The 24,658-nt window shown below is 50.2% G+C and overlaps 1 protein-coding gene across 10 annotated transcripts in view; it reads left to right on the forward strand.

Moving 5' to 3' along the window:
- Nucleotides 1–2,221: 2,221 nt before the first annotated feature.
- Nucleotides 2,222–24,658, forward strand: part of GATAD2A (GATA zinc finger domain containing 2A) — a 130,978-nt gene continuing 108,541 nt past the window's right edge. For 4 of the 10 annotated variants that reach the window (XM_030935475.1, XM_030935477.1, XM_030935479.1 and 1 more), the window contains exon 1: nucleotides 22,794–23,096. The gene's annotated coding sequence lies outside the window, so the exon portion shown is untranslated. Of the gene's footprint in view, nucleotides 2,564–22,793; nucleotides 23,097–24,658 lie in introns of those variants that run through there. The other 6 variants (XM_030935476.1, XM_030935478.1, XM_030935480.1 and 3 more) reach the window with 3 other exon arrangements.

The following is a 24,658-nucleotide window of genomic DNA, read 5'->3' on the forward strand; positions in this document are numbered from 1 at the left end:
AAAAAAAAAAAAAAAAAAGAAAAAAAAACGGAAAGGGGGGCAAAATGGGTTGCTTTTCTTTCTTTTTGCTTTTGAAAGGGAGTCTCGCTCTGTCGTCCAGGCTGGAGTGCAGTGGCGCCATCTCGGCTCACTGCAAGCTCCGCCTCCTGAGTTCAGCCATTCTCCTGTCTCAGCCTTTCCAGGAGCTCGGACTACAGGCGCCTGCCACCACCCCCGGCTATTTTTTTTGTATTTTTAGTAGATATGGGGTTTCACTGTGTTAGCCAGGATGGTCTCGATCTCTTGGCCTCATGATCCGCCTGACTCAGCCTCCCAAAGTGCTGGGATTACAGGCGTGAGCCACCGCGCCCATCCTGGGTTGCTTTTCTAAAAAGGTTGGACTCCCTGCAATGTCCTAGGGCGGAGGCGTCAGAAAGTCGAAGTTTCGGGAAAAGGGGAACCTTTCTTTCCACACTCAGATTCTGCTTAGAAAAGCACATGGAGCACAACTCCCTGGCATTTCTTTTCTTTTTTTTTTCTTTCTTTTTGAGACGGAGTCTTACTGTCACCCAGGCTGGAGTGCAGTGGCGGATCTTGGCTCACTGCAATCTCTGTCTCCCAGGTTCAAGGGATTCTCCTACCTCAGCCTCCCGAATAGCTGTGACTATAGGCACCCACTACCACGCTCGGCTAATTTTTGTATTTTTAGTAGAGCCAGGGTTTCACCATCTTGGCCAGGCTGGTCTCGAACTCCTGACCTCAGGTGATCCGCCCACCTTGGCTTCTCAAAGTGCTGGGATACAAGCGTCAGCCACCGTGCCCGGTAACTTTCTTTCCTTTTTCTTTTTTTTGAGACAGGGTCTCGCTCTGTCGCCCAGCCTCGACCTCCCGGCTCAAGCAATCCTCCCACCTCAGCCTCCGGAGTAGCTGGGACTACAGGTGTGCGCCACCACCCCTGCTAATTTTTTAATTTTGATTTTAATTTTTGTAGAGACGGGGTTTTGCCACGTTGCCCAGGCTGGTCTAAAACTCCTGGGCTCAATCGATCCTCCAGCCTTGACCTTCCAAAGTGCTGGGATTCCAGGCGTGAGCCACGGGGCCCGGCCTTATTTCCTTAGTAAAGGGGTGAGGGGCGCCCATCTGCTGCAATCCTTCTCTGGAGAGAGGCGGGGTGCTTGAAGTCTCAAATTCCTCGTGGAGTGAGAGGACAGGGGAGGCAGAAAATCCCCAGGTTATCTTCAGAAACGAAGGTGGAGGGGGGCGCCCAGTCCCCAGTTTCCTCGGATAAAGGAGGAACAGGGAGAGCGACCCCCAAGAGTACTTAGAAAAGGAGTGGATGTGCCCCAAATACTCCTCGGAAAAGGCGGTGGACCGAGGATTCCCCAAATGCTCCTAAGGGATCCCGAACTCCCATGTTTTCTTAGGGAACAGAGCTGGGGGCCCGAATCTGCAACATAATCGTGATCCCGGCAATTGTCCTCAGAAAAGCGGGCAGGGCAAGGAACCCCCAAACTCTCTCAGAAGAGGGGGCGGGGCAGATTCCCGAAGATCCTCCTCAGAACGGGGGCCAGGGAAAAGAATCCCGAAGCAGAGTCTTCTCAGAATCTCCAAGATTCTCCAGAATAGAGAGGGTCGAAGCCACAAGAGGAGGCAGAAAGAGCGCGGGGCCACCGGAGCCCCTTAGAAACATTGGCAGGCCACGACGCGCCCGGGCTCCTCAGAGGCGCCGCCCGCAGCCCTGCGTAGCCGCCCCACGCCCGCCAGGCCCAGGCTGCCTCCGGTGCATTATGGGTGGGGCGCCCCTGCAGAGCACTGCGGGGAACCCCCTGCCCAGCCAGTTGCCGTCCGCCGGGTGGCCCAGGCGATCCGCCCTCCGGGGTCCCAGCGAGCCGGCCACGAATTGACGCGTCCCCCTAGGCCCCGCCCCTTGCGGGGTTCCCGCCCCGAAGTTTAAGTCCCGCCCTTGCATGGCCTTCAGTGGCTCTGCGGCCCGCTCCCATCTACCATTGGTAGAATGCCTGTCAGTCGTTCCGTCCCGCCTTTCGGACCCACCCCGGCCGGCGGCGCGATCCCGAGAACCAGCCGGCCCGCGCACTCATTGGTCGTCATGCGCTGTCTGTCATGAGGCTGGCCACACCTTCTATGGGGTGCGGGTCCTGAGAGTCCTGTCTGCACCTCATTGGCTTGTGGCGCCTTCACTCGGAGAGACGCGCCTCAACCCGGAAGTATGCGAGGCGAAATCTGCCTAGCAACCGGGGAAGCCGGGCTGTGAAGCGGGCAATTTCAGTGTGAGTCTGAGCCGCGAGACCGAGCGGCGGCTCTGAGCGCGGCGCGGCGGCTCCTCCCGCCCGGGGTCAGCGCCCCGGCGCGCGCACGCGCACCCCCGCCGCTCGAGCGCGTCCCGCGCCGCCCGCGCAGTCGGTGGGTCGGTCGTCTGTCCTGTCGCCGCCGCCGCCGCCGCGGCCGCCGCCGGCGCCACCTGAGGGAGTCGCCTCCGCGGGACGCCACAGGACCTGACCGGACTGCGCCGCCCGAGGTCGTCCCGTGTCCCGGCCGCCGTCGGCGAGGGCGCGGAGCAACTTCGGTGAGTAAGGGGCAGGCGCCGCTGGCGGGTCCCCGGCTTCCGGTGCCCCGGGCTCTCTGGGGCTTCCGCTTCTCCCGCACTACCTTCGCCGAGCGGACTCCCTTCTCCACAGGACCTCCCTCTCAAGGGAGCCTCCTGCTCTGGGGCCCCCTTCCTCTCTAGGAGACCCCCCCTCCTCTCTAGGAGACCCCTTCTCTTTAGGGGACCCTCGCCTCTCTTGGGGACCCCCATCTCTCCAGGCAGGGGACCCCGCTTCTCTAGGGGAACCCTGCCTCTCTAGAGGCTCCCTGCCTTTCTAGAGGACCCCACCTCTCTAGAGGATCCCCACCTCTCTAGGGGACCCCGTCTCTCTAGGGGACCCCCGCCTCTCTAGAGGATCACCGCCTCTCTAGGGGACCTCGTCTCTAGGGAACCCCCGTCTCTCCGAGGGGAGCCCTGTCTCTCTAGGCGACCCTGCTTCTCTAAGGGAGTCCCCCTTATCAGGGGCTCCCCCGCCTCTCTGAGGACCCCTGCCGGAGGGAACCCCCACCTCTCTGAGGAATCCTGCCTTTGAGAGGAACTAACTCCCTTCTTTGGGGATCCCCAACTCTTTGAGGATTCCCGCTTAGCTGAGGGGACTCCCTTCTTCTCTGAGGGTCCCTCTACTTTTCTCAGGAACCCACCCCTTTGAGGGACCCCTACCTATCTGAGGACCCCTGCCTCTGAGGGGAGTCCCATTCTCTGAGGGACCCCTGCCTCTTTGAGGGGAATCCCCATCTGAGCGACCCTCTACCTCTCTGAGGGTCCCCCCCTTTCTCTGAGGGGCCCTGGCCTCTCTAAGACTCTATCCTCACTCCTCTAAGGAGACCCCTGCTTCTATTAGGCTATACTTTCTCTGAGGGATCCCCCACCTTTTGTGGATTCCTGGGGAATCCCTTCTTCCCTGGGGGAACCCTCTTTTAAGAAGACATTCCAGCTTCTCAGAGGAAGCCCTACCTCTCTGTAGGAACCTCCCCACCCCTGCTTCTCTGAGCTGTGGTCCTACTTTTCTGACTTGTCCCCCTTTATTTTATTTTTTTTGGAGACAGAAAATCTCACTCGGTCGCCCAGGCTGCAGTGCAGTAGTACGACCTGGGCTTACTGCAACCTCTGCCTCCTGGGTTCAAGCGACTCTCCTGCCTCAGCCTCCCGAGTAGCTGGGACTATAGGCACCTACCACCATGCCTGGCTAATTTTTGTATTTTTGTAGAGAGGGGATTCCATCATGTTGGCCAGGTTGGTCTCAAACTCCTGACCTCAGGTGATCCACCCACCTCAGCCTCTCAAAGTGTTGGGATTACAGGTGTGAGCCACCATGCCTGGCCCCCCTACTTTTTGATGAGTGCCTTCACTTTCCTGAGGGAGTCCCCCACTTCTTTGAAATGCCCATCTGACCGGATCATTAGTTATCTGAGGTATACCCCTACTTTACCAGTATCCTACTTTTCTATTTCTTCTATACTCTATGGATACTGCAGTTTTCTGAGGGGTCCCTGGTATCTCCCCTTAACTTGAGATATCCCACTCCTGTAGGCTCCTCACGTCTCTGAAGTATGTCTCCCCTTTTCCAAGATATCCCTTCTCCTGATGGGAGACACTGGATCTCTTCACTTCTCTGAGGGGTCTGTCTGAATTCCATGGGGTTCCCTCCCACTTGCCTGAGAGTATTCCCTCTTACTAGAGGCTTTCCTCCTGATTTTCTAAGGGAGAAACTCTTTATTTATCCTTGGAGCACTCATATGAAGCTTCTCCTCTTTCTGTCTGTGGCACCCACTTCCCCCAGCTGTGGAGGAAGAGAGCAGAAATGTACCCCTCCTTCAGTCTTTGTTGCTACTCTAGGGGTATTCTCTGGACTTTTATTTCGGTTTCCAGGGGCCTGGAGGATTTTGTGGCTGGAGGGGAAAGTCGGCGACAGAGAGGCAAAAAGCATGATTTCCTCATGTCCCTCTAAGATCTGCTAGATTTAGGGGAGCGTGAGCTGCTACTAGATGACCACCTTAGTTACTCAATTTTCCAGTTGTGGGGACATCACAGTGTTGTCACGCCTTTGTGAGGACAAATGGGACAAGGGAGAAACATTGTATCCCCATTATCACACTGTCAAGCTGTGGGAGTGACCCACTTCCTGTCCCATCCCTCAGTCCTCCCTCTGCATACTATAACTTAACTTTCCCTCCCCCTGCTGAAAAACATCAAAATGAAAAGGAGAAGAAAACTCTCCTTTATCTCTTCCTGTTGCATTTTCTCTCCCGAGATCCCCTGATTCAACCCTTGATCAAATAGGATCCCTAGTTCATAGGCCACTTTGGTTGGAAAGACAGAACAAGAAGCAGGAAATGGGTCACCTTAGATCCAGAAACAGGGGAAGGGAGGCAAGGGACAGGATTTCTGTAAGTTTTAGGTGATTTTGGCCTGGCCCACAAGGAACTTTTTACGTGGCGTTTACACATCTCATGTACTTTTTTTAATGGCCCACCCTGGATTCCAAGTTCAGTAGCTAATTTTATCTGCTTTGCCAAACGCAGAGCTCTGTGGAGCCCAAGTAGATGAATGCTGGCATTGAGAGATGGTCCAAAGGACAGGAATGAACTCAGTTTGAAACCTGAGTAACTTGTAACCACTTCGTGTCCACGCACAAGTCTCAAGCTAAAAACGTGGGGAGCATTTGACTGAAATGGAGTTCTGAAGTATGGTCTGCACTAGTGTTTGCTTTAGCATTTCAACAAGTTCTTCCCTCTGACTCCACTGGAACTGCAGTTCACTTTACAGTTTGACTGAGGGTAGTCTCTCTCCTGTTCGTTTCCATCTGGGTCTTGCTTAATTTGAGTCCTTTGTGAAGACTCCTGCCGAGGCTATAATTTGAGTTCTAAATCTGTCGGTGGACCATGTGGACACAAGTTTCAACTCGAGCTATTTTCTTCTGGGGAGAAGTGCTTGGAGACTTTCCTGGGCCCTCTGCTGCTGGGCTAAGTCAAGTCCAGGCAGGAGGCTGCTGCAGACTTAGTTGCTCTTCTCCTGCCTCTTCCTGGTCAGCTGTAGGCACTGCCCTCAGGGGAAGGGAAAGATGGTGGGGAGCTTGGGACTGAGATGAGGGTAGAGAAGTGCCTGAGGGTAGGGAAGTGCCTGCACGTATTTACTATTTTATTTTATTTTTTTGAGACAGGGTCTCATTTTGTTACTCAGGTTGGAGTGCAGTGGTGCGATCTCGGCTTACTGCAACCTCTGCCCCACTGGCTCACGTGATCCTCCCACCTCAGCCTCTGAAGTAGCTGGGACCACAGGCGCATGCCATCACGCCCGGCTGTATTTTTGTATTTTTGGTAGAGAAGGGGTCTCACCATGTTGCCCAGGCTACTCTTGAACTCCTGAGCTCAAGTGATCCACCCGCCTCAGCCTCCCAAGGTGTTGGGATTATAGGCGTGAGCCACTGCGACTGACCTATTATTTTTAATAAAACCTACAGGACCAGCAGATCAGATGTTAAAAAGGGAATGGACAACTTTGAATACAGTCAGAAGGACCTAGTTCAGATTCTGGTGCTGCCCTTTTTAGTTATGTGACCCTGGACAAGTGATGGCACAAAATTGGCATGTTATTAAATATTTGAGGGAACACATTGCTGTGAATGTGTGTCAAGGTGCTTATTGATGATGGGAGGTGCTTCCTAGATGGATGAATTAATGAATTTGAGGTAATAAACTGGAGGCGGACAGCACAGCTCCTGGCACACGGTTGGTGTGCGGTAAAGGCTGCTTATTGTGCTCATGAGATTAGGGTCCTGGCCTGGACTCCCAGACCAGAAAGCGCTTGATATTCTGCCAAGGCTAAAAATGCCCGAAGAGAAAGAAACTTGGTATGTCTCTTGGAAAACCCATTCCCCCACTGAGTCTCTTAGCAAGAGTTTTCTGTGTTCTGATACCAGATGTGAGATGGATTTGCTGTGTGGCAGGGCGTTTGTGTTTCTCTTGGCCTTGGCGTCTCCCCCTGTAAAATGGGGTAATTCGTGAATTACGGGCAAGTAGGGAGATGTATTACTCTAATTAGACCACAGGCAAGATAGAAGATTATAATGAACTTGAAGAATTGTGGGAAGAAAAAAATAGATGAACTATGTATGCCTAAGGGATCATATGCATATTATGAGACTGCTTGAGTGAGTGAGTCCAGCAGTTACCTGGTGAGTGATCTGTTCTTACACTTTAGAACCTTGAAAGAAGAGCCGTTCTTTCATTGTAATAGATCAGATTTGGGGACAAAAGACTGGGAAAGTGATGTACAAAGGCATTTGACGCCACACAATAATAGTACTTTGAGAGGGCCAGTGTGTGGCTTAGTGCCCACGAGGAGATCAGAATTCACCTCAAGCTCCCAAGGCCCAGAGGGCTGTGGAGATGCTAACTCAGCTTAGAGGCTGGGGCAGGGGTCGGGGGGCAGTGGAGTAGAGGGGAGTGGACAGGACATTAAAAAAAAATTTTTTTTTAGAGGATTTTTTTCTTAACAATTAATGAAAGCCGTAGAATCATGTCTGGTAAATTAGGCCCAGCCTTCTTCACTTACTAGTATGGGGACAGATGGCATTCTGCCCCTGACGGCTAAAACCCAGGAGGAAATAATGGGTGAAAGTCTGAGCTAGGCCCCTGGTGGGCTGCTCCTACGTTTGAAGAAAGGATTCTGGGTTTTTTTTGTTTGTTTGTTTTCTTCCTGGAAATAAACCCTCTCTCTTCCTCCTTCTCTCCTTCTTTCTTTCTCTCTTTCATACACACATATACAGACATACACTGACTTTGGTATTGAAGCAAATAAATATCCATCAATCTTAAATTTCTTTCAGTTCTTTTAAGGACAGTTATTCCATTACATGGGAAAGGAGCAAAATTTATAATATTTAAAATATAAGAACTAAGGTAAACAACTTCAAAGGGATCACTCTCCCCTTTAAAATTATGCTATGTCTCTTATGTGCCACAGACTTCACTCTGGTGGATGGTGGCGCCACCACCACGTCTCTATCTAACAGGAAGTTTTTTAAACTTATTTTTTTTTACTTGAAGGATCCTTACAGCAATAAAAAACCTTGGATAGTTAGAAATGATATTGATCTAGGTACATTTATTAGATGTAATGTAATGTGGTTATCTGTTGGTGGGCAGGTCTAAAAGGCATGTGGGTCCAAACACTGCCCAGCTTCTAACTCTGGACGGTAAAAACTGTTGATTTATGGAACTGAAATAGCTAGGGAAGTCAGGGTTTCCTTCCTGTTGGAGACAGCACTGGGGGCATTAAATCCCTGTGGGATCTTGATGATAAGAAATAAACTGACCTCTTTTGGAATTGGGAAATAACTTCTGTGTCAAGTGATTCCATCCAAATGAATGGATGGTGTTATTTTTGATTTCTAGTATTAAGTTTGACTTCATCCTCTCTGCAACTTGACTGCCTTTGTTTATACTGTTGTGTCTTTTGAATAAGAGTTTTTCCTTTTCTTTCTTTTTCTTTTCTTTTTTTTTTTTTTGAGACAGAGTCTTGTGCTCTGTCACCCAGGCTGGAGTGCAGTGGTACAATCACAGCTCACTGCAGCCTTGACTTCCGGGCTCAAGTGATCCTTCCACCTCAGCCTCTTGAGTAGTTGGGACTACAGGCACGTACCACCATGCCCGGCTAATTTTGTATTTTTTGTAGAGACTGGGTCTCACTATGTTTCCCAGGCTGGTCTTGAACTCCTTCCTGGGTTTGAGTGATTCTCTCACTTTGGCCTCCCAAAGTGTTGGGATTATAGGTGTGAGCCACAGTGCCCAGCCCAAGTTTATTGTGTGTTTTTTTTTTCAGACGGAGTCTCGCTCTGTCACACAGGCTCGAGTGCAGTGGTGCAATCTTGGCTCACTGCAACCTCTGCCTCCTGGCTTCAAGCAATTCTCTGTCTCAGCCACCCAAGTAGCTGGCATTACAGGCACCCACCACCATGCCTGGCTAACTTCTGTATTTTTAGTAGAGACGGGGTTTCACCATCTTGGCCAGGCTGGTCTCGAACTCCTGACCTTGTGATCCACCTGCCTCAGCCTCCCAAAGTGCTGGGATTACAGGCGTGAGCCACTGCTCCTGGCTAAGTTTTATTTATTTATTTATTTATTTATTTATTTATTTATTTATATTTTTATTGAGACAGAATCTTGCTCTGTCATCCAGGCTGGAGTGCAGTGGCACGATCTTGGCTCACTGCAACCTCTGCCTCCTGGGTTCAAGCCATTCTCCTGCCTCAGCCTCCCCAGTAGCTGGGATTACAAGCGTGCACCACCGTGCTCAGCTACTTTTTGTGTTTTTAGTAGAGACAGGGTTTCACCATGTTGGCCAGGCTGGTCTTGAACTCCTGACCTCATGAGCTGCCTGCCTCAGCCTCCCAAAGTGCTGGGATTACAGGCGTGAGCCACTGCGCCTGGCCAAGTTTATTCTTTTAAATTGGCTTATAAGGGGCCAGGCGCAGTGGCTCACACCTGTAACCCTAGCACTTTGGGAGGCTGAGGCAGGGGATCACTTGAGGTCAGGAGTTTGAGACCAGCCTGGCCAAAATGGCGAAAGCCTGTCTACTAAAAATCCAAAAATTAGCTGGGCGTGATGGCGCACGCCTGTAATCCCAGCACTTGGGATTACAGCACTTGGGAAAAAAAAAAAAATTTTTTTTTTTGACTTATAAGGGACAAGTGAACACTCAAATAAGAGCTTTACTTGTGTGGCCATAAGGTATGGTGTGTGTGTGTTTTCTAGTGCAATTTACATTACATTAAAAATTAGAAAGTGTTAAATTTTTTGGCCCATATAACTTCCTACGCCAACAAATAATTCAGGAGTAAACATTTTCATGCCTAAGATAACGTTTTCATGCTTGGTGAGGGGATTCTGGCAGTAAGCAGGACTGACACAGTTGGCCTTCCAGGAGCATACATCTTAGTTGCAGACAAATAAACAAGCAAATGAATGAAAGAATATTGTGAGGTTTCTTGAGAATATCCCTAAGTGCTGCAGCTACCCTCATTGGGAGCTTCAGGTGGAGTTCCTTGGAGGTGTAGAAGTGAAACCTCACTACCTCTTTAATTTCCTCACTGGGCTCCTGTTTCCTATTTCTAAAAGGAGACAGAAATTATGGCATTTTCCTACTTGATTGTTGGTGATAGTTGATTCATGACCACTGTGATTGTAATCTTGGGGAAACAGAGAGAAACTAGAATGGTCACGGTAGGGGGTATTTTCAGGTTTGTCTTTCTTTCTTTTTTTTTTTTTTTTTTTTGGAGACAGAGTCTTCCTCTGTCGCCCAGGCTGGAATGCAGTGACTCGATCTCGGCTCACTGCAACCTCCACCTCCTGGGTTCAAGTGATTCTCCTACTTTAGCCTCCCTGGTAGCTGGGATTACAGGCAACTGCCACCACGGCTGGCTAATTTTTTGTATTTTAGTAGAGATGAGTGTTTCACCATGTTGCCCAGGGTGGTCTGGAACTCCTGAGCTCCAGCAATCCTCCCGCCTTGGCCTCCCAAAGTGCTGGGATTACAGGCGGGAGCCACCATGCCTGGCTGAGTTTGCCTTTCTTGATGTCAGTCGTGGTGTGTTTTTGGAATCCTGGGGCATTTCTTCATGGCAATGCATATTACACAAAGTGATAAACCGTTCTGAAAGCTCTTCCCTTGTTGAAATCTTAAAAACATTCAGATAAGCTGGGGCTGCCTGGGTGTTGGTGGTGGTTTAGGAATGATGAGATTTCCAGTAGATGACTGCTTTGTTGTGTATTGGTAGACTCTTGGTGCATGGATTTCCCTCTGCTTAGGCTTTCCTCTTTTTTTTTTTTTGAGGTGGAGTCTCGCTCTGTTGCCCAGGCTGGAGTGCAGTGGTGTGATCTTGGCCCACTAAAACCTCTGCCTCCCAGGTTCAAGCGATTCTCCTGTCTCAGCCTTCCGAGTAGCTGGTATTACAGGTGGCACACTGCCATGCCTGGCTAATGTTTTGTATTTTAGTAGAGATGGGGTTTCACCATGTTGCCCAGGCTGGTCTCGAACTCCTGAGCTAAGGCAATTCACCTGCCTCGGTCTCCCAAAGTGCTGGGATTACAGGCGTGAGCCACCGCTCCCGGCCTAGGCTTTCCTCTTACACTGGGACTGGGAAGATGCTGTTTACACTTTTTTATGTTGGGCAAAGCTGGAAGTCTTAGATTTGACAGGTGCTTTTCTTAACTAAGTGTATCTGCGAGAGGTGGGACCGGAGAGCAAGGCGGGATATTCATTTTGGCACAGCCTTGAGGGAAAGAGGGAGGCTGTTAGAAGGAGAGTTTCTGGTTGTCTTTTTTTTCCTTCCACCCAATTTCTGACTCCGGAGGTGGAGAGGCAGGCCTAGGCCGGAAGTGGGCGTGGAAAAGTAATGCAACTGTGCATGTGACCAGGCTCCCACCTCTGGGCTCTGCTGCCCTTGGGAAGTGGATGCTTGCTCCCTCCTGACTTCCTGTTCTCCCTTCTTACAGGCAGAGTTCTTGGGCTCCAAGTTGAGCACAGAAAATATGTTCAAGGCTAGGCGTGGTGGCTCACACCTGTAATTCTAGCACTTTGGGAGGCCAAGGCAGGCGGATCATTTGAGCCCAGGAGTTTGAGACCTGCCTGGCTAACATGGCAAAACCCCGTCTCTACTAAAAATGTAAAAACTACCTGGGTGTGGTGATATGCGCCTGTAATCCCAGGTACTCTGGAGGCTGAGGCAGGAGAATCACTTGAACCCAGGAGGCGGAGTTTGCAGTGAGCTGAGATCATTCCACTGCACTCCAGCCTGAGCAACAGAGCGAGATTCCGTCTCAAAAAAAAAAAAAAAAGAAAACAGGTTCAAGTTCCCCCTTTTTCCTTAGTAAGCCGTTTTGTCAGAGCTGGGAGCCACCAGTGGACCTGTACTTGCCAGTTTTGGGGTCTCAACTAATACACCCACAGACTCAGAGGTTTATCTGGCAGGGTAGCGAAAAAGATGGTTTCTTGTTATATTATCACAGAGTTCCCCTCGGGAACTCTTCTGCACCAAGAGCTGCCTGGAGATGTGTATGGAACTTAAAGAAGCTGACAGTGGCTAGGTCCTTCAGGAAGAGTGTGCTTTGCAAGAATGGTTTACAGTTACTTACAGCTTTTTGCTTTATAAAAGTACTGTGGGAGGCCCTCTGCCATAGAAACTTTATAGCCAAAAAACTTTGGGCTTGATCCTGATTCTACCACTTGCTGGCATGTGACCTTAGAAAAATAGCCTAACTTCAAGTGGCCTACTCTTTCTGAGCCTCAGTTTCCTCAAAATTAAACTCAAATCCTCATTTGTGGGCTGGTTTGTTTGTAAGCATACAGCAAACGGCCAGACTGTTGTAGATGCCTAGTAAGGGTAGTTGTTAAAGAATCATATTTAGGAGCCAGGCATGGTGGCTCATGCCTGTAAACCCAGCAGTTTGGGAGGCTGAAGCGGGTGGATCACCTGAGGTCAGGAGTTTGAGATCAGCCTGGCCAACATAGTGAAACCCTGTCTCTACTAAAAGTACAAAAAATTAGCTGGGCGTGGTGGTGGGCGCCTGTAATCCCAGTTACTAGGGAGGCCGAGGCAGGAGAATCGCTTGAACCCGGGAGGCAGAGGTTGCAGTGAGCTGAGATCGTGCCACTGCACTCCAGCCTGGGCAACAAAAGCGAAACTGTCTGAAAAGAAAAAAAAAGAATCATATTTAGACTGACTGTTTCTCTTGAGGTTGGCACCTGAGTTTGGACAACAATCTGTGGGTGTTAATACTGCCCAAGAACAAACCAGTTGACACTGGGCCAATAGGTTGGGCATGTCTGAAGGCCAGTGATCAGGAAGTTCCTAGATTGGTTGATTTTTCCCAGTGAGATCCCTTAGTTCATTGTAGCTTTAACCCCCACAGCCTCACCTTACTGTACTCTCCATATGGACTTGCAGTGCCTCAGGAAATGTGATGGGGTAATTGGGAAAAAGGCTCAGACCTTGAGCTCAGGCGATCCGCCTTCCTCTGCCTCTCAAAGTGCTGGGATTTCAGGCATGAGCCACTGTGCGCAACCTATTTGTTAGGTTTCTTTCTTTTCTTTCCTTCCTTTCTTTTTTTCTTTCTTTCTTCTTTTTTTTGATAGTCTCGCTCTGTCACCCAGGCTGGAGTGCAGTGGCGTGGTCTCAGCTCACTACAACCTCCGCCTCATGGGTTCAAGCCATTCTTCTGCGTCAGTCTCCCGAGTAGCTGGGATTACAGGCCACCATGCAGGGCTGATTTTTGTATTTTTGGGAGAGACGAGGTTTTACCACGTTGGCCAGGCTGGTCTCGAATTCCTGACCTCATAATCCACCCGCCTCAGCTTCCCAAAGTGTGGGATTACAGGCGTGAGTCACTGCCCCTGGCCGTTAGCTTTCTTAAGTCACTAGACGTTCTGAGAAGAGGCATAGCATGGGCACAGGCAGGGACCTGGAGGTGAAAACAGCCAAGTGAGTTCCCTTGACCTGAGGAGGTTATGCTGTTCTAAAAGTCAGAGTTTGAACTGATCAGTTTGGCAAGAAAAGTCCAAAATTGCTTCCAAAGGTAGAAAGTTAAAATGTGCTATAGTAGGATCCAAGATTAAACTCAAAATAGTATTTAAATTGAGCCTTTTTTTTTTTTTTGGAGACGGAGTTTCATTCTTGTTGCCCAGGCTGGAGTGCAATGGTGCGATCTCAGCTCACTGCAACCTCCACCTTCTGGGTTCAGGCGATTCTCCTGCCTCAGCAGGAGAATGAGTAATGTGTAATGAGGCTAATTTTGTATTTTTAGTAGAGATGGGGTGTCTCCATGTTGGTCAGGCTAGTCTCGAACTCCCGACCTCAGGCGATCCACCTGCCTTAGCCTCCCAAAGTGTTGGGATTACAGGTGTGAGCCTCTGCGCTGGGCTTTAAATTGAGCTTTCAGTAAATGTTTTCAATCAGGAAGCAATGATGGCCAGTGAAATCAGCCATCTAGACTCTGTAATGGTATACTGTATATGTAGACTTTAACCTCCAAAGAAGCTTCAAGAAAACAGACTTCAGGGCTGGGCGCGGTGGCTCAAGCCTGTAATCCCAGCACTTTGGGAGGCCGAGACGGGTGGATCACGAGGTCAGGAGATCGAGACCATCCTGGCTAACACTGTGAAACCCCGTCTCTGCTAAAAAATACAAAAAACAAGCCGGGCGAGGTGGCGGGCGCCTGTAGTCCCAGCTACTCCGGAGGCTGAGGCAGGAGAATGGCGTGAACCCGGGAGGTGGAGCTTGCAGTGAGCTGAGATCCGGCCACTGCACTCCAGCCCGGGCGACAGAGTGAGACTCCGTCTCAAAAAAAAAAAAAAAAAATAAGCTGATCTATAATTCTTAATACTTCAAAACAGTTTTTTGTTTTTTTTTGAGACAGAGTCTTGCTCTGTTGCCCAGGCTGGAGTACACTGGCATGATCACTGCAGCTTTGAACTCTTAGGCCCAAGCCATCCCCTTGCCTCAGCACCCAGATAACTAGGACTACAGGCACATGCTATCGTGCCAGGCTAATTTTATTTATTTAGTTAGTTAGTTAAGCAGAGTTTTGCTCTTGTTGCCCAGGCTGGAGTGCGATGGCGCGATCTTGGCTCACCACAACCTCTGCCTCCCGGGTTCAAGTGATTCTTCTGCCTCAGCCTCCTGAGTAGCTGGGATTACAAGCATGCACCACCATGCCTGGCTAATTTTGTATTTTTAGTGGAGATGGGTTTTTCCATGTTGGTCAGGCTGGTCTCGAACTCCCGACCTCAGGTGATCTGCCTGCCTCATGCCTCCCAAACTGCGGCCTCATGCCTCCCAAACTGCAGGGATTACAGGCGTGACCCACCACACCCTGCCTTATTTATTTATTTATTTGAGATGGAGTCTCTCTTTTGTTGCCCAGGTTGGAGTGCAGTGGGCAACTGCCCAGGCGAGAGTGGGAGTGCGATCTCGGGTCACCGCAACCTCCACTTCCTGGATTCAAGCGATTCCTCTGCCTCAGTCTCCTGAGTAGCTGGGATTACAGGCATGTGTTACCACGCCCAGCTAATTTTTGCATTTTTAGTAGAGATGGGGTTTCATATTGGCCAGACTGGTCTCCAACTCCTGACCTCAGGTGATCCGCCAGCCTCGGCCTCCCAAAGTGCTGGGATTACAGGCGTGAGCTACCACTCCTGGCCAGCTAATTTTATTTTTTCACTTTGTCTTAGAGACAGTGTCTCACTGTGCTGCCCAGGCTGGTCTCGAACTTCTGGGCTCAAGGACTCCTCCCACCTTGGCCTCCCTAAGTGCTGGGATTACAGGCATGAGACACTGTGCCCAGCCTAGAACAATTTAAACTAACTTTCGGCTGGGTGTGGCGGTTTACGCCTGTAATCCCAACATTTTGGGAGGTCGAGGTGGGCAGGTGACCTGAGGTCAGGAGTTCACCAACATGGTGAAACCCCGTCTCTACTAAAATACAAAAATTAGGCCGGGCGTGGTGGCTCACGCCTGTAATCCCAGCACTTTGGGAGGCCGAGGCAGGTGGATAACGAGGTCAGGAGTTTAAGACCAGCCTGGCCAAGATGGTGAAACCCTGTCTCTCCTAAAACTACAAAAATTAGCTGGGCGCGATGGCGGGTGCCTGTAATCCCAGCTACTTGGGAGGCTGAGGCAGGAGAATCGCTTGAACCTGTGCGTCAGGGGTTGCAATGAGCTGAGATCACGCCACTGCCCTCCAGCCTGGGCAACAGAGTGAGACTCCGTTTCAAAAAAAGAAAAGCAAAAATTAGCCAGGCATGGTGGTGCATGCCTGATGCCTGTAATCCCAGCTACTTGGGAGGCTCAGGCATAAGAATTGCTTGAACCTGGAAGGTGGAGGTTGCAGTGAGCTGAGATCATGCCACTGCATTCCAGCCTGGATGACAGAGCGAGCTCCATCTCAAAAAAACAAACAAAAACCTACTTTTTTTTTGAGACAGGGTCTCATTTGGTCACCCACGTTAGAGTGCAGCAGCGGTAGTGACACAGCTCACTACAGCCTCGACCTCCCAAGCTCAAGCCTGCTAATTTTTGTATTCGTTTTTGCAGGGATGGGGTTTTGCCATGTTGCCCAGGCTGGTCTGGAACTCCTGGGCTCAAGTGATCCGCCCGCCTGGGTCTCCCAAAGTGTTGAGATTACAGGTGTGAGCTACCTCGTCCAGCCAATTTCTAAACTTTCACTGCATTTTCAAACTTTAGTCTTTATATTTAACTTCTCAAATTGTCTCTATTCAAGGTTAACTTTTTGACCTAAATTTGAAATAAGTATCTTAGTCTTCCCAAAACAGGAGTTGGTTAGATAGAGACCTGATTACGTTGGCATGTAAGAGGGCATGGTTGTTATTATCAAGCTGTGAAAGAGAAAACAAAGTAGAAAGGCACTCCACCTGTGTTTTTTTAAAAAATAAATTATGGGCATTTCACTATAAATGGGGGGTTTGGGGTATATGCATCCTGTTAGGAAAACATTGGGGAGGAATGTTTTCCTAAGTTGGCAGATCTGCCAATTAACAAATGGGGAGTAGGGTGTGAAATAGATGCCAAGTTTTAAAAATACGTTTTTCTGCATGTCCAACTAAGGATATTTATTAGACTGATCATGTGACTAACAATACTCTTTCCCTGCTTGGGGGGTTTGAATAGGCTGATCTCTGGACTCAAGGCTGTCATATAGCCATTTTGTTTTTCCTGGTAGTTTTCTGAATTTTTTGTTTTCATCTTTAATTCATAGAAAACAGTTTACTTCCTGATTATTCAAGCCTTAAAATTGATCCAAATTAGGTGGGAATTTTTTTAAACCATATGTAGACACAAAAGAGATATTCCTTGCCAACTAGTGACACATGGCAGATGAAGACAGAGTGGGAGATACACTTCCGGTTCACGACAGCACTTCTGAGCAGTTTGTGCTTAACCCTTTACGGGAGCATTTGTGCTCAGAACCCTGGAGCAGGACACTGCCAGGGCCACACAGAGACTCCCTCTGGACAGAGCCTGCCTAACTGCAGATGGAGCCTGAACCCTGCGCTGCAGAAACACTGAGCGTAACGAATTGTGGTTAGAGACGACATTCAAAACAAACACAGGTTGACAAAGTGGACCATCCCTAGAGAGCTGGGTTTCAGGGAGCTTTTCAGCGATGGTGATAGGGACAATGGGGGCTGCTGACCCATGTCCCACGAACTCCTGATCTAGTGTGAGAATGTTGTGAATGCAAAGATGACTCTTGTAGCCCTAGCAGTGATGATGCATTGGAAGTATTGTTTTTCATAAAGCATCACTGTAAGAGTCCCTATACCTATTTTCTGGTCCCTCCCTGAAGAATCAAGAGTATCAAAGTATTAAGGGAATCAAAATCACTTAATAATTAATATTTTCTTTTCCTTTCCTTTCCCAGTCAATTTCATTGTAATCTCACCATGTAAACATGAATTTGGGGTGAAATAAGAAACTTTAAAATGATCCTCCCTTAGAGATTGTTGTTATATTGTCCCTAAACTTATAGTTTTGAACTTTAGAGTACTAAGAATGCAAAGTACAGAAAGCAGGGCTGGGTGTGGTGGCTTCTGCCTATAATCCCAGCACTTTGGGAGGCAGAGGATTGCTTGAGGCTGGGAGTTCAAGACCAGCCTGGCCAACATGATGAAACCCTGTCTCTTCTAAAAATACAAAAATTAGCTGGTGTGGTAGCACACACCTGTCATGTCAGCTAGTCCAGAGGCTGCGGCACAAGAATCGCTTGACGCCAGGAGGTGGAGGTTGGAGTGAGCCAAGATGACGCCATTGCACTCCAGCCTGGGGCAACAGAGCGAGACTCTGTCTCAAAAAAAAAAAAAAAAAGTAGTCAGTGCTCATTTTTCTTTTTTCTTTTTTTTTTTTTTTGAGACGGAGTCTCGCTCTGTCGCCCAGGCTGGAGTGCAGTGGCCGGATCTCAGCTCACTGCAAGCTCCGCCTCCCGGGTTCACGCCATTCTCCTGCCTCAGCCTCCCGAGTAGCTGGGACTACAGGCGCCTGCCATCTCGCCCGGCTAGTTTTTTTTTTTTTTTTTTTTTTTTTGTATTTTTTAGTAGAGACGGGGTTTCACCGTGTAGGCCAGGATGGTCTCGATCTCCTGACCTCGTGATCCACCCGTCTCGGGCTCCCAAAGTGCTGGGATTACAGGCTTGAGACACCGCGCCCGGCCATTGCTCAGTTTTCATAAAGGTGATTAAAAGAAAAAAACTTGGCGTGTTTTTTTTTTTTTTTGAGACAGAGTCTCCCTCTGTTGCACAGGCTGGAGTACAGTGGCATGTTCTTGGCTCACTGCAACCTCTGCCTCCCGGGTTTAAGCGATTATCCTGCCTCAGCCTCCTGAGTAGCTGGGATTACAGGCGCGTGCCACCATGCACAGCTAATTTTTTGTATTTTTAGTAGAGACAGCATTTCACCATGTTAGCCAGGATGGTCTCGATCTCCTGACCTCGTGATCCACCCTCCTTGGCCTCCCAAAGTGCTGGGATTACAGGTGTGAGCCACCGTGCTTGGCTGATTCTTCAGTCTTTCTTATGAATACATTTTCTGCATTGAAATCATTTTGTGTCTTTCATTGGCACCAGCCTGTCAGCTTCTGGCGTCTTGGGCTGCAAAACCCTTGGGAGGAGTGGTCTCTCAGTTGTCGATCAGCATTTATCACATAATTCATCTTGTATGTTGTCCACCAAGAACTTCGAATAAATTTTCTGATTGGAAAAGTACAAAAAAAAAAAAAGTACAGGCCGGGCGCGGTGGCTCAAGCCTGTAATCCCAGCACTTTGGGAGGCCGAGACGGGCGGATCACGAGGTCAGGAGATCGAGACCATCCTGGCTAATACGGTGAAACCCCGTCTCTACTAAAAAATACAAAAAACTAGCCGGGCGACGAGGCGGGCGCCTGTAGTCCCAGCTACTCGGGAGGCTGAGACAGGAGAATGGCGTGAACCCGGGAGGCGGAGCTTGCAGTGAGCTGAGAGCCGGCCACTGCACTCCAGCCTGGGTGGCAGAGCAAGACTCCGTCTCAAAAAAAAAAAAAAAAAAAAAAAAAAAAAAGTACAGTACCTTGAACATTCAGTAGGTGATGGTACTCTTTTTCGGTAGTTTCATACTAGTTTGGAGCCTTTGGCCAATTTCTGCCATAAAAGCAGACGTGAACATGGAATTTGGCCCCAATTTCTTTTCCTCAGTCCCTCAGTTGTATAGAGACAGGCTCAGGTGGTGTTTAGAAGTTTAAGAGTACACTTGAAAGATCATTAGTCTATTTTTGTTGTAGTTAAGGTAGAAGGCGGCCTAGCTATTATTAGTGGGGTTTGGTCTATGAAAGACAATAAAGTTTAAAATGAATTTGTAATTTTTTTTTTTTGTTTTGAGATAGGGTCTCACTCTGTCACCTAGCCTAGAGTACAGTGGCACAATCATGGCTCACTGCAGGCTAAAACTCCTGGACTTGAGTGATCCTTCTGCCCCAGCCTCCTGAGTATCAGGGGCTACAGGCATGTGCCACCATGCTGGGCTAATTTTTTCTTTTTTATGGAGATGGGGTCTCACCATGTCGACCCAGCTGGTTTCAAACTCCTGGCTTCAAGCAATCCTCTCACCTTGGCTTCGCAAAAGTGCTGGGATTACAGGTGTGAGCCACTGTACCTGGCCTGGAAGAAAATTTTAACTAAATAACAGGTGTTTTGAAAGTGCAGTATTGGGCCGGGCGCGGTAGCTCACGCCTGTAATCCCAGCACTTTGGGAGGCTGAGGCAGATGGATCATGAGGTCAGGAGATCGAGACCATCCTGACCATCACCATTCACCATGGTGAAACCCTATCTCTACTAAAAATACAAAAAAATTAGCTGGGCATGGTGGCGCATGCCTGTAGTCCCAGCTACTCGGGAGGCTGAGGCAGGAGAATCTCTTGAACCTGGGAGGTGGAGGTTGCAGTGAGCCAAGATCGTGCCACTGCACTCCAGCCTGGTGACAGAGCGAGACTCTGTCTCATTTAAAAAAAGAAAAAAAAAAGAAAGTACAGTATTAACAACTGCTATCACTAAGGTTTTTTTTTTTTTTTGAGACGGAGTCTGGCTCTGTCACCCAGGTTGGAGTGCAGTAGTGCGATCTTGGCTCACTGCAACCTCTGCCTCTTGGGTTCAGTGATTCTCCTGCCTCAGTCTTCTGAGTAGCTGGGATTACAGACGCACATCACCACGTCTGGCTAATTTTTGTATTTTTAGTAGAGACAGGATTTCACCGTGTTGCCCAGGCTGGTCTCGAACTCCTGACCTCAGGTGATCCACATGCCTCGGCCTCCCAAAGTTCTGGGATTACAGATGTGAGCCACTGTGTCCTGCCAGCACTAAGTATTGACTATCTTGTTTTCAGAGCAAGGAGAAAACTTTTAGAAAACATGGTTCTAGCCCTAGTTGTTTCTTAATTAGAGTTTCTTCAGCTTTAGTATGGCATCCGAAGGCGATTGCATCATATTTCATAATCACCCGGCTGAACTATTTGCTGTTTAGTCCAGCACTGGGCACTGAGGCTAAAAGGTCTTTAATCCAAACAGCCTCAGCATTCACCCAACCTGAGCCTATGGGACCCCAAGCAGATCTGGATTCACTGTCACTTACCATCTACCCGCCCGGCCCTCTCTTCCTATGACAGAAATAAACGCTGTAGCCCTGTAGCTATTTCACCCCACCTACATACCCCACACTCCTCATACCCCCCGTCTGACTTTCCTGGCTGAGAAGTTGGCACTGCCCTCTAGAGCAGGCCCTGTCACCAGTGCACCCTTCAGTCCACAGGGGTGTGTCGTTAATATGTTGCAGTTAATGCCTCTCTAAAAAAAAAAAAAAAAAAGGTGGTTGTCACCTTGGTGACACAGGGCTTGCCAGCTCAAACTCTGGAATCTGTGTATCTGTCTCAAGTCTCAGGTCTCCCACCTGACCACACTTTGCTCTGTTTGTAGTTAATTAAATTGACATTAATCAAGACCCAGGTGAGGGGCAGTGAGGTAATAGTTTGCTTGTATTGCTTTAATATCATCTGATTAATCATCGTAGCATGAAGGAGTTTTCAAAATATACAGCCACCATGTTAGGGTGAAAAACCTGGATATTTGCCCTAAACTGTCCTTGCACTTGGGATCAGGGAGCTCTCTGAATTCCTATACCGAGTCACCTGTTTGAGAATAAGACTGTTTGGTTTCTGAATTTGAACATTTGAATTTCTTTGTAGCAAAGCAAAGCAAATTAGTGACATAACTGGGTCAGGGAAAGTGATTGGGAGTCAACAGTTTGTATTTTGTATCATTTTTAGGTTAAATTCTCTTTTGGCCTAGGGGAGGTTGTGCCAGATGTTGCATTAAGCAGTGGGAAGATTTTGGGGGGCGGGGCGGTGTGTGTGTGTAGGGGTGGGAGGTGGCCGGGTGGAATCAACTACAAAAAGTTGACAATTGTATGTAGAACTGAACATAGGATTAGAAAGGAGCTTTTTTGACTCTCTGTTTAAGGGGACACACAGGAGAAAAACAATTTTTTTTTCTTTTTAGAAAAACAATTTTATAAAACTTGTTACATGAAGTGTTTTTCAGGTTTGTAGTTGAGACCCGGTCATTGTTGGGCATTACATTGATTTTCTTTTCAAATGAAGTAGAATAGAAAATAACATGTTGTACAGGCCAGGCGCGGTGGCTCAAGCCTGTAATCCCAGCACTTTGGGAGGCGGAGACAGGTGGGTCACGAGGTCAGGAGATCGAGACCATCCTGGCTAACACAGTGAAACCCCGTCTCTACTAAAAATACAAAAAACTAGTCTAGTGAGGTGGCGGGCGCCTGTAGTCCCAGCTACTCAGGAGGCTGAGGCGGGAGAATGGCATAAACCCGGGAGGCGGAGCTTGCAGTGAGCTGAGATCCAGCCACTGCACTCCAGCCTGGGCAACAGAGCAAGACTCTGTCTCAAAAAAAAAAAAAAAAAAGAAAAAATTTGCCGGGTGTGATGGAACGCACCTGTAAATCCCAGCTACTAGGGAGGCTGAGGCAGGGGAATCCTTGAACCTGGGAGGTGGAGGTTGCAGTGAGCCGAGATAGTGCCACTGCACTACTGCAGCCTGGCGACAGAGCAAGACTCCGTCTCAAAAAAAAAAAAAAAAAAAGAAAACAGTACATTGCATGTGGTAAATTTATGTTTGGTGAAACTTTTGTTTCAGTTGTACATATAGATGTATTAGGGTATGCGATAAAACATGTCACCACCACTCTTCAGGAGTCTAGGTGTCTCATCAGGAATTGTTTTAAAACACTGTGAAAAGAGGCGGTTTTGGGGATTCCTCAGAACCTGATTTTGGCATTGAGAGCCTTCTTGTGGTAGTAGATTTTCCATGAACTTGATATTTTCCCTATTGAAATTGTATTTCGCTTTATGTAGTTTAACATCTCCAAAGTCCATTCTCTTTCAGGCTTTCATTCTGTCTCCTGTGTTTCCTCCTCGTCACTGGAAAGGGAAGGGTGCAGATTTGCTTTCTTGAGAGGGTTTCACCTTCTCCCAGAGGTACGAGGGCAGATTGGGAGGTAACTAGAGAGGGAGAGCAGTCGTCCCCAAGTGTCTTGAGGTGGGTGGGTCTGGAGCTTTCTTTGTAGAACTCTGTTCACTGCGCTGGAGAAGTGATCGTTCAGCCGACCCACACCCGCCCTCCCCACAGACACTGGGGCCGAAGTTCCCAAAGAGCTTCCGCGTGACGACCCCGCGGGGGTGACATTCTAACCGGCGTTTCAGAGGCAACCCTGAGTTGCTTGAGGTCGCCCAGCTCAGCTGGCGCGAGGTCAGCGGTGAGCGCGTCGTGAGTCAGCCTTGGGTGCGGCCCGCCCGGCTCTGCCGCCGGTGAGTTGGCCACGACCCCTCAGCCTGCGGAGGGCGCTGGGACTCGGCGGGGAGGGAGTCAGCCGGAGCCCGCGTGGGAAACCAGCACGCCCAGCGAGGTGTCGCGTGGGAGCGCGCAGGAGAGGGGCGGTGCTTCCGGGGCGGTACCGGCAGGCCCCGCCCCCTCAACTCAGGGGCCCGCCTTCTACGCCCGGAGCCCCGCCTCCGAGCTCCTCCCTTCTCGTCAGGCCCCGCCCCTCGGTCGCCGGGCCCCGCCCAGCCGGGCGCGGGCGGGCGGCGTCGCCTTTAAGAGCTCCCCGGTGTTTTGGGGGCCGCGGGCCGGGCGCGCTGACCTGGTGCGCATGTCCCGGGCGGTGACGCCGGCGCCGGGCTCCATGTGTGCGGCCGAGGGGCGCATTATCTGGCCGGCGGCGCGGGCGGGCGGGCGGACCGGCGGAGCGAGCGCCGCGGGCCCGGGCGGCCCCACAGGCGGAACGAGCGCGCGCGGTCCGGCGCCCCCGGCCCCTCCGCCGCCCGGCCCCGCGGGCGACCCCGGACCCGCAGCCCCACTAACCTGCGCGCTGCCCTAGGGCCCGGCCGACCCGCGGCCCGGTAAGTTCTGGACCAAACTTGGCGGGGGCGGGGGCCGGGGACGCGCGGCTGAGACGAGCGGCGCGGGCGGCGCAGGGTCGGGGCCTCGGGGGGCTGTGAGGGACTCCCGCATGAGCGTGGAAAAGTGAGAGCTAGCCTAGTTCTACTCCTTGTATTCTGGGAGTGTCTTCTTGCGCTGCCCTGGAAAGTTCCTCGCCCCGAGGCGGCCTGGGCACGTGGGGGCCGGGCGGGGCGGGGGTCCCGGAAAGTCGCGGCGTCGCCCCGTTTCCGTCCTGCGCTTCCTGCGGGGTCGGGGGAAGGGCTGGGCCGCGAGGTGCCTCTTCGGAGCGGTCGGGACGGGTGGAGGCGGCGGGAAGACGGCACGTGGGCGCGCGGGGCGGGGGTCCCGCTCAAGGGCGGGGGTCCCGGGGCTGGCTGGGCAGCGACGCTGAACCCCGCGGCGGCGGCGGCGGCGGCCGATCCCGTGTCAGAATAAGAGTCCTCGCGCGCCCACGCCTGGAGGGCCGGCCCTCCCCCAGCTCGCGCCCTTCCTGCCTGACCCCCGGGATCCGCGGGACCCTTCCCCCTCTCTGTTCTCCGGCCTTTCTCAAGGCCCGACACTTTAAATTTGCCTCCCCATCTGGGCGGTGGCTCCATTGATTTCTTTTTTCTCACCTGGAGTGGGTCGGCATCAGTGACTAGACAGCGGCAGCTGGCCTTTTAAAAGGATTATTGCCAAGAATCGGAATTGATCACTTCAACAAGGAAAGGCTTATGGGCAGGGCCCAGGCTGAGAGCCTGACGGACACTTGGAGTGTGCGCACACTGGGACCCAGAAATGAATGGTGACCCCTCCCTTAGGAAGTGATTGACAACCCTTAGGTGCGTGTTTTTGCTCTGAGAATTTTGCACAGGGCAAAATTTTGTAGGTCTGACTTCACGTCTTTACGTGTATAGTTCATCCTTATCTTAAGAGCTTTGGATTCTTTAGATCAAAGTCCGAGTGAGTCACTTGAGCCTTTAATTTTCTCTCTTCCTACCGGTTTACTTCTTTCAGTTTTCTTGGAGTACATAGTGCTGGTAACATCTCTGGTTCTGTGTGCCCATTCACACAGTGACACCTCCTGGCTGTGGCAGCACAGAAACTGAGAGACAGACAGCCCTCTGTGCGGGTTGGACTACAGTCTTGGACTGTAGTCCTGTTGTCTTACTTACTTTTCTGGTAATCTTTACAAGTTTTCTTTTAAACTAGTTTACATGAAATAATGTTTGCTGGCACTAGTTTGTTAACATATGCTAAGCAGAAGTTTGTCAGACCTGACCACAAGCTGTGGAGGGCTGATAGCTCATACTAGCCCTCGGGTTTGAGTGCCTACTGTGTGGTAAGCTCCCCTGCACAGACATATTCAGTGCTCATAACAATCCCTTGGGGAGTAGGGAAGTATTATCTGCGCTTTACAGGTGAGGAATTTGGGGCTCCTGGAGGCCAGGCAGCTTGGTTTGCTCAAGGCCTCTTAGTAGAGAGGCCGAGCCAGGCAGCCTGTACTTGGTGTTCTGGAGCCCACAAATGCTGCAGTTTTCGA

The sequence above is a fragment of the Rhinopithecus roxellana genome, chromosome 8 (genome assembly GCF_007565055.1).
Source record: "Rhinopithecus roxellana isolate Shanxi Qingling chromosome 8, ASM756505v1, whole genome shotgun sequence".
NCBI lineage: Eukaryota > Metazoa > Chordata > Mammalia > Primates > Cercopithecidae > Rhinopithecus > Rhinopithecus roxellana.